General features: G+C 45.1%; 1 protein-coding gene across 5 annotated transcripts in view; it reads right to left on the reverse strand.

The window, feature by feature from the left end:
- wnk4b (WNK lysine deficient protein kinase 4b) overlaps window positions 1-9208 on the reverse strand; it is an 80960-nt gene that overhangs the window by 33854 nt on the left and 37898 nt on the right. The window lies entirely within an intron of this gene.

The following is a 9208-nucleotide window of genomic DNA, read 5'->3' on the forward strand; positions in this document are numbered from 1 at the left end:
CAATATCTGACAAAAGGACCCTGAACAAACTGATCAACATCTTGGACAATGAGTGTCATCCACTCCACAGCACTATTGTTAAGCAGAAGAGCCTGATCAGCTGGAGACTTCGCTCACTGCCTTGCACAACAGACAGACTGAGGAAGTCATTCATCCCCAGGGCCATTTAACTGTTCAATGCATCACTTAAGGGAAGAGGAGAAATAGACTTCTCCGCATAGTCTGTCTGCCTCTTCACCACCTCCATGTCTTGAACTGTCTGTCTACTAGCCACTTTACCATTGTCTTCTGCCTCACTGTTTGCGTGCTTTATTAGAACATATGCACAACCCCTCCCTCCATGCCACAGCCGAACTGTGACCACACATACCTTTCTTAATATAGTTATTATACATAGATATATAGACTTTATTCTTGCACTGTTGCACTGTTTGACTTACTCGTTTGACTTACTCATTTGCACCATCACCATGACACTCATTCACAAAGAGCACCTTACCTTACCTTTTGCACAGAGGACCACAGGCTCAGTCCCTGCTTCAGGCATTGCAAGCGCACCTGATTGATTAATCACCCACTATGTGGATACTGTTTTTTAGAATTGATTTAGATTACCGGTACGTTTTATTTAGTATAATTTGTATCTTAGTATATAAGTATATTCTTTATCCTCTACAGTCCTTATTGCTCAGTTGTGTTTTTTTATATTATATACTTTTAATTACTTTTTCTGCGGTTAGTGAATGTGTATGTGTATGTTGTCTGTATGCTACTGTGACCTTGAATTGTATCTATCTATCTATCTATCTATCTATCTATCTATCTATCTATCTATCTATCTATCTATCTATCTAGAGACCCAGTCAGACCAAATCAGGAACAGAGTTTATTTACAATGATGCGCATCAAGGGAGAGACAGCATGACTTCACCTAAAGATCCATTAGCTGCTCTAACTAGACAAGGAAATAGTTAGGGTTTAAGTATCCTTCCAGGCTGACGGGAGATGGCGTTGGTCATCCCATCTCACGTGGACTACACTGAATCAGACTCTGATTAGTGGCAACCTGGCAATCCGAAGCAGATAGCTACTGACGCAGCCATGCAGAACAGTGAAACACTGCAAAGTCATAATATTCCCCATAATATCTCTAAATACAGTCACACACAGATATACACAGGGACAGTACAGATATCATACAGTCATTAGCCTACATAGAATCATACTTTTAGTATCAAAGTGACCCACTAATGAGAAATGCAGAACATTAAACCACATATTGAAATATTGGACATAATTCAGAACATTAAACCATATATTGGAATATTGGACATACTGTTCTATTCCACTTTCTCTCAAGACAAAGACAGGAGATTAAAAAAGACAGATGGAAGAAAAGTGTGTGTGTGTGTGTGTGTGTGTGAGTGAGTGAGAGAGAGAGAGATTTAGGGTCCGTCCCATTTCTCCCCCCTTAAAGGAACACGCCACCCAAAATCAGTAGTAATATATGTTCTTACCTTAACTTTCACGAGTTGAGTCATACCTCTCCCGCGCGGGTAGGTGCACTCAAACGCTCTGTCGCGCGGCGCGAATGTGTTAGCATGTTGCTATGCTAGCGGGCTCTGCCGTGGCCGTAGAGAGAGGAACATAGCAGTAATCAAACACCTCCACATTTTCCCTACTTAAATACAGTTGCACGAGTAGTTGATAAAAATGTGTACGTCACACAACATGAAACGTGGCGATTTTCCAAGCGAATAAACAGGAGAACTACAATGTGTGGCGCAATAGCACTTGGGAGTACTTCGACCTAGCGTGGTAATATTATTAACACCTAATTGTAGATCCTATCCACCACAGAGTTTAGAATCCATGCTGGATCGACCCTCAGCCTCTCCCTCCCCTCTGAGCGAGAGAGAGGCACACACACTAGAGATGCGCTGATGGGCTATTATTTCAACCATAACTGCATAGCAAAACTTATCATCCATCAACCATCCATCAGCACCAAAGTTTGTTGACCAATTTTCAAAACAGCACCCGCCCACCATCCGTTGGTTGTTTTAATGTAGGCTATATGGGTGATGCAGCGCTGCTGACGTGAGGCTAGAAAGCCCTTGCCTGTTCTAGAAAGACTGATCTAATGCAGCAAATATATTAAAAGGCTAAAGTCGTACATTGGCTAGGCCTATCCCCAGAATATCAGCAGCAAACTCAGTCTCTGTCGCGCAAAACAGTCTCCAAATAAAACGCACATCGGCCTGTTGCCTATTCTGCCAGCTTGTGACAATATATCGTCCAAAATGCTTGATTGCATTGCATTCTGCACATTTTTAGCTAAATTTTCATGTACCACATCAGCATTTTTGTTCAGTGAATCTTTTGTAAATTGTTTTACAATTACCGTCGGGCCCTTGTCAGCAGACTTCGGCTTGCCTCTTGCCACTATTCACTCCTTGTCTTCCGATGTCATTTCTGAGTCATATACAGATGTTTACACACATTCAGTCCTTCTAGAACAGGCAAGGGCTTTCTAGCGTTTGAGTTTGAGTGCACCTACCGGCGCGGGAGAGGTATGACTCAACTCGTGAAAGTTAAGGTAAGAACATATATTACTACTGATTTTGGGTGGCGTGTTCCTTTAAAACTTCCACTTGGTTTTGATTGCCCTCAACATTAAAGTCCCCTCGACAAGGGAAGTGGAGGTGAAGATCTTTCCATATGAATTGGGACACCACTATATGCAAATTAGCGTAGCGAACGTGCTCACCTACTTCACGCGCAGCGCCGACGTGTCTACCGGTAGTAGCTTGCTACTATTTTCATTCAGGAACATGCCCGTTCCAGCGGTCAATGTTGTGTGGGCTGTGCTGGTTTATCTACATCTGGTTAATCAACAAAGATATACGTGTTCATGTGAATGCCAGAACACACACCTTAAATATTGACGAAACTACCCAGATCAGATATATAACGTTATTTGATGGGCAGACTCTCTCAAAGCACTCAGCAGATACCATGAACATCGTCAGATAGCTTCGTGAGATATTTTCTAACATTAGTGTTCAAAACTCAACAGTCCATCAGATGTGCATCAAACTAACATACCGGTATTCCAACAAAGTTCGACATTTTAATATGTTTATTTGCTAAAATATATGAAAAATGTGGCCGGCTCAGTGAGCTCGCACGGTATCCTGGGTAGTTTCATCTCCCACTTCGTTTTAAGCCTGCATTGGTCCTGGCTATATTTTGAGGGTTGATTTTAAGGGGAAAATAGCACTTCCCCTTGCTCCCTAAAGTAATGGGACACCCTAGCCCTACACGTGCACGCACAAAAACGAGGGTTAGGGCAAAAATCTAGGGGTAGGGGAGGTATTGGGACGGGCCCATAGTATCTTTAGGTGGGCCGATGGGAAGCTGTGGGATCATGTTACGTAATGTGACGTAATGTGGCTGCTGTGTTACCCTACCAGATAATCGCTTCAATTAACAGATGGAAATGTTACAGATTGAAAGAGAAAGAGAGAGAGACAGAGAGAGAGAGAGAGAGAGTAAGTGAGTGAGACAGAAAACACATACTACACACACACACACACACACACACACACATGTATATCCCCACACACTCTCATGCACTCATTCAGACGCACACAGCCAAAGAGACACATGTACACAGAGATGCTCACAAAGCATGTGTAAGCATTTTGGGGTTGGCAGCAGGGCCAGATCTGCCCTGTGTACTGTAAAGCCTCTGGAGCAGCAGTGGCCAGTGCCCAGTCTGTATGGGGTGTTTGACCAGAGCCCTGAGGGTGCGCGTGTGAGGTGAGGCAGAGGTGGAGGTGGAGGAACAGTGGAAGCTCTGTGGTTGGTTTGTTTTCAGCAAGAGCTGTGACCTCAGCTCAGTGCTATGCTCCTTCCCATCCCCAATGTGTGTGTGTGTGTGTGTGTGTGAGCATGTGTGCGTGTGTGAAAGAGAGAGTGTGTGTGGGTGTGAGAGAGAGTGTGTGTGTGTGTGTGTGTGTGTGTGTGTGTGTGTGTGTGTGTGTGTGTGTGTATGTGTGTGTGTGTGTGTGTGTGAGAGTGAGTGCGTGTGTGAAATACAGATGCCTGCAAAGTTCTCAGTGTCCCTGGTCCTCCATCCCACAGCATGTTCACCCACCTGAGGCCTGGCGAAGAACCGCCCCTTTGTTTGGTCCCCCACAGTCACGGACAGCCTGCTTCACAAGTTTCATAAAGCTAACTACACCCAAAATGAGAGGGCGCGAGTGTATGAGAGAGAGCGTGTGAGACAATGTGTGTGTATGAGAGAGAGAGAGTGAGTGTGTATGAGATGATTTTTTTGAGAATCAGGACAAGGGAGCCACAGTGAACGAGATGAGAAGGGAGGACATGGAAGAAAGGAGCCTACTGTTGTTCTGAGGGAAAGAAAGAAAGAAAGATGCTGTTTGACTTCCTTAAGCCCTAGAGGTTCGGCTGGTTAAAGATTACTGGGCCAGATATGGCCACTGCCATACATGACTCCTCCAGGCTCACTTTATGAAAATGCTCTTAATGTAAACAGAACAATGAGTAGAAGGTCAACAAATCATCCACTTGAACTTTATATACATGCCACAGATCATCATTAACTCCGGCGTACCGACCATTAAGAGCGAACACATGTTTTACTTTTTGTCCAAATGACGCTGAGGCAAATCTGCTTAGCGAGAAAGAGAGGGAGATTGAGGGAGGGAGAGAGGGGGAGAGTAGAGAGAAATCTAGAGAGTGGAAGAGATGTTTGGCCTTCAGTTGTATTCTTCTCCCCTTTAATTGCTTTCAGACAACCACACACTCGAACCCACCCACACAAAGGAAAGCTTTCAATTAGCACCAACCAGAAGAGCAACAGTCATCTGTTGCTGCACAAAACACACTGCTTTAAAGCTTGCCAGCACAATTCGAGGCTTGTGTCTCCTACTGCCCATCAGAGTGCTCTGACTAGCTTTAATTGGCTCTCATCTCCTGCTTGGGGTGAGGGGAGAGCAGTGACGGCCTTCAGAGCTAATGGCATAAAATGACTTTCACAGGTCTGCAGTCCACTCACGCTTTTCCACCTGATGGCCAATCACCTCATGAGAAAGGACAGGCAGCGAGACAAAAACATTTAATTTACCAACCACTGCTTCAATCAGACTCACAGGTAGTGGGTTTGTGTGAATGAGAACATTGGTGTATTGTAGAGTGCGAGTATAATTCAGGTGCCAATGCTGTGCTTGCTAGCTGAGTGTATTAGTGCTAATAGGTAGCATAACCCTGTAAACCACAATGAGCATCTGCGGTCATGACATCACCACCTTAACATAGGAACTTTTCTGTGGTGGTGGTTTCTAAAATGGCAGGAAAGGTGGCATGGTAGAAGTGAGAGGCACTTCTGGCATAGTAAGGTTGCCTCTAATTTCAGACAGCAGCTGCGTGCCAAACATCCATTGAAAAAGAAAGCTATTACATTATGTAAAGGTTTTCATTTATAGGAGCAGTAAACACAATTCTAAGAATTTCTATTTGTTTTGGCATACTGTTGTTGGAAACTACTCCTCTGAAAGTAGTGTGGGTATTTAAATGGCTTATTTTACCATTTAAAGTTTGTGGCATTTGACTATTTAAATAGTATCATTTGTCACAACGTCTGTGGAAATAATCAAGTTTTGTTTTTCTCTGTGTGTTCTAGAGTGGGAGGTGGTGTACTGTCGATAAGAGAGATGTTGAACGTGTTACTTGCACACGCGTGGAGATGGAAACACAAACGTCTTATCAGCCTGCTACAGAACAGACCTCACGCACCAACAGGCATGGCCTTAATTACACTCATTCCCCACTCCCTCTCCCTCCCTCACACACACACACACACACACACACACACAGAAACGAATACACACATGCACACCCACAAATGAAAATACACAAATAATTCCTCTCTTCCATAATCTCCTTACCCCCCCTCTCTTTCTTTTTCTCTCTGATTCTTTGAATGATATTCAGTTAATGTCTTTCTTTTTTCTGCCTTGTGCTATCTTTTGTTCATAATGTCTTCATCTCCCTCTCCGTCTCCCTGTCCATCCGTTTCATTAACCTCATTATCCCTCTTTCACACTCGTCAAACCCTTTATCACCATGGAGCACGGACTCTATTTTGGCAAATGGTAATGACTATGATCGTGCACTGTGAACTTCCAGGAGGGTCCATAAAATAAAAAAAAAGACCAACAAAAAAAAACCCAGTGATAGCTGCAGTGTCTATTTATAGCGCTGCTGATTAGCAGGAGAGGGTTGCAGTGGGGGATGTTGGGGGCGTTTGGAAGGCGTTACACAACTAGTCACACCCACCTTAGGAACAGCAAACAGCCGACAGACCTGGGGTGCTCTCTCTCCCTAGCATACACACACAAACACATGCACACACGCACACACATACACATACACACACAAACACACGCACACACGCACACACATACAGAAACATCCCCCTCAAACATGCACACGTACACACATAGAAACACCCCCCCCAAACACACGCGCACGCACGCACGCACGCGCACGCACGCACACGCACACACGCACGCGCACGCACGCACACGCACACACATACACACACAAACACATGCACACACGCACACACATACAGAAACATCCCCCTCAAACATGCACGCGTACACACATAGAAACACCCCCCCCAAACACGCACGCACGCACGCACGCGCACGCACGCACACGCACACACATACACACACAAACACATGCACACACGCACACACATACAGAAACATCCCCCTCAAACATGCACACGTACACACATAGAAACCCCCCCCCCCCCCCAAACACACGCGCACACAAACACGCGCACGCACGCACACGCACATGCGCACGCACACACACACACACACACAAAGCGCCTGTGGTCCCTGTGGATAGAGCGATGGGATTAGAGAGTTTTGGTGATGTGTCTGAACACTGAAGCTTTGGTTGTGGTGATGCAGGGCCTGATTATGAATCCCCTGTGTATGGTGCATCTGTGTGTTTGTGTACTGTTCTCAAAATGGCTGATTTCCTGTCACGACTTTGCAGATGAGGGTGGGCGGGAGGGCTTATGGTCTTATGGAGTATATGGGCAGACGAAAACAACCAATCAGCTTGCGCCCTCAAGGCAGGCAAGGAGACAGAAGTTATGGAAGAGAGAAAAGTTGTCTGGAGGATTAAGAGTACATATAGACAGTGTGCAGACCATCTCTTTCTCTCTCTGACACGTTTTGCCTGGCACCTGTTACAACATATTTTGGATGTGCGCACCCGTCTCCCGCACCCGTTTTATTTCAGTTAGCCTATTAGCTGGTTTTATTTGCATTGAGCTCAATGAGCATCAAACCAGCTAATAGGCTAACTGAAATAACACCATGCTGATCTCTAGGTATGGTGAAGGGTATGTAATGATGTGGGGCTATTTCAATTCCAACGGCCAAGGAAACTTTATCAGGATGCATAGTATCCTGGATCCATGAAATAACTGGCCTTTAAAAATAAAAATCTGCCTGCCTCTATGGGAATTTAACATAGGGGTGCCAATATTTATGACCCCTGTATTTAAGTGTTCAGTGAGGGGGGCTATTGGCCTTCAAATCAGACACCCACACATACGTACATAAAGACGTAATCACTAAACACATTCATGTATTCTGTCTGGTGAATAGTACATTTACAATGACCGATTTTCCTCACACACACTAAGTGACTCAATCTCTCAATCTGTCTATTAATGTCTTATAGCCTCAGGTCCATTTCCAAACACCACATGGCCCCTCTCTCTCTCTCTCTCTCTCAAACACAATGTTCTGTTCCACCTAAGTGTAATAGCTTCCTTCATTCCCTCACTCAGACAAACACACACAACCCCCACATAACACTGTCCCCTTCTCCCTGACCCTGCAAAAGAAATAAGCCGCTCTGCTGTTTGCCCCTGACAGTGCGTCTCACAAGAATAACAAACAGCGCGGCCTGCCGATAAGCAGTCATCCAATAAACCAGTTCCTTCCCCTTCCACTATCAGGCAAGTGAGATCAATGTGTGCTGCCGCTGTCACCACACAAACACATCATCACACCAGGACCAGGAAAGAGAAAGGGGAACTATGGAAGGTCACAGGACCTAGACATACTCCACAGTACTGAATCGGCTCTGCTAAAAGTCACCAACGATCTGCTTCTCACTCTAGATTCAGGTCAAAATGCAATCCTGGTTCTATTGGACATCAGCGCAGCGTTTGATACTGTGGACCACAACACCCTCCTTACCCGTCTTGAGGACTGGGTAGGCATAAAGGGGACAGCACTACTTTGGTTCAGCTCCTACCTCAGACACAGAACCTTCTCAGTATCCCTTGGTTGCTCCTCTTCCTCCTCAGCTCCTGTTTCCTATGGGGTCCCGCAAGGCTCCATTTTGGGCCCTTTGCTGTTCTGTTTATACATGCTCCCCCTTGGTGACATCATCCGGCAATATGACATCTCTTTTCACTTCTATGCTGATGACACCCAGCTATACCTGCCCTTAAGATCTGATAACTCCATTCAGCCTCTTCTGGATTGTCTCCAGGATATTAAGTGCTGGATGAATAATAACTTCCTTCAGCTAAATGATAATAAGACAGAGGTCATAATTTTTGGTCCTTCTAAAGCTAGACCCCTGATTGAAGGAAAATTAGCCCACCTCTCCTCTTTTGTCAAGCCACATGCCAAAAATCTAGGTTCAGAGCTCTGTTTTAAAAGGCAGATTAGTTCTGTTATCAAGAGTAGCTTCCATCAGCTGAGAATTATTTCCCATCTCAAACCCTCTCTGTCTCCCATTGACTTAGAAACAGTAATTCATGTATTTGTTACATCCCGGTTAGATTATTGCAACTCCCTCTATCTTGGTCTCCCCCAGTCCCAACTTTCTCGTCTGCAATTGGTACAAAATGCAGCTGCTAGGATGCTTACTGGCACCAAGAAATACCAACACATCACCCCTGTTCTGGCCTCCTTACACTGGCTCCCCGTTAGCTTTAGGGTCCACTTCAAAGTCCTTCTGATTGTTTATAAGGCATTACATAGGTTGGCTGCCTCATATATTTCAGACCTCCTCCATCCCCTCTCAGCATCCAGGTCCCTTAGATCTGCCGACAAGGGTCTTCTCTCTGTGG

Source organism: Alosa pseudoharengus, unplaced genomic scaffold, assembly GCF_046254945.1.
Source record: "Alosa pseudoharengus isolate Yale_2024_CS ecotype anadromous, Long Island Sound unplaced genomic scaffold, YU_APseudo_1.1 YU_APseudo_1.1_scf_4, whole genome shotgun sequence".
Lineage (NCBI taxonomy): Eukaryota > Metazoa > Chordata > Actinopteri > Clupeiformes > Clupeidae > Alosa > Alosa pseudoharengus.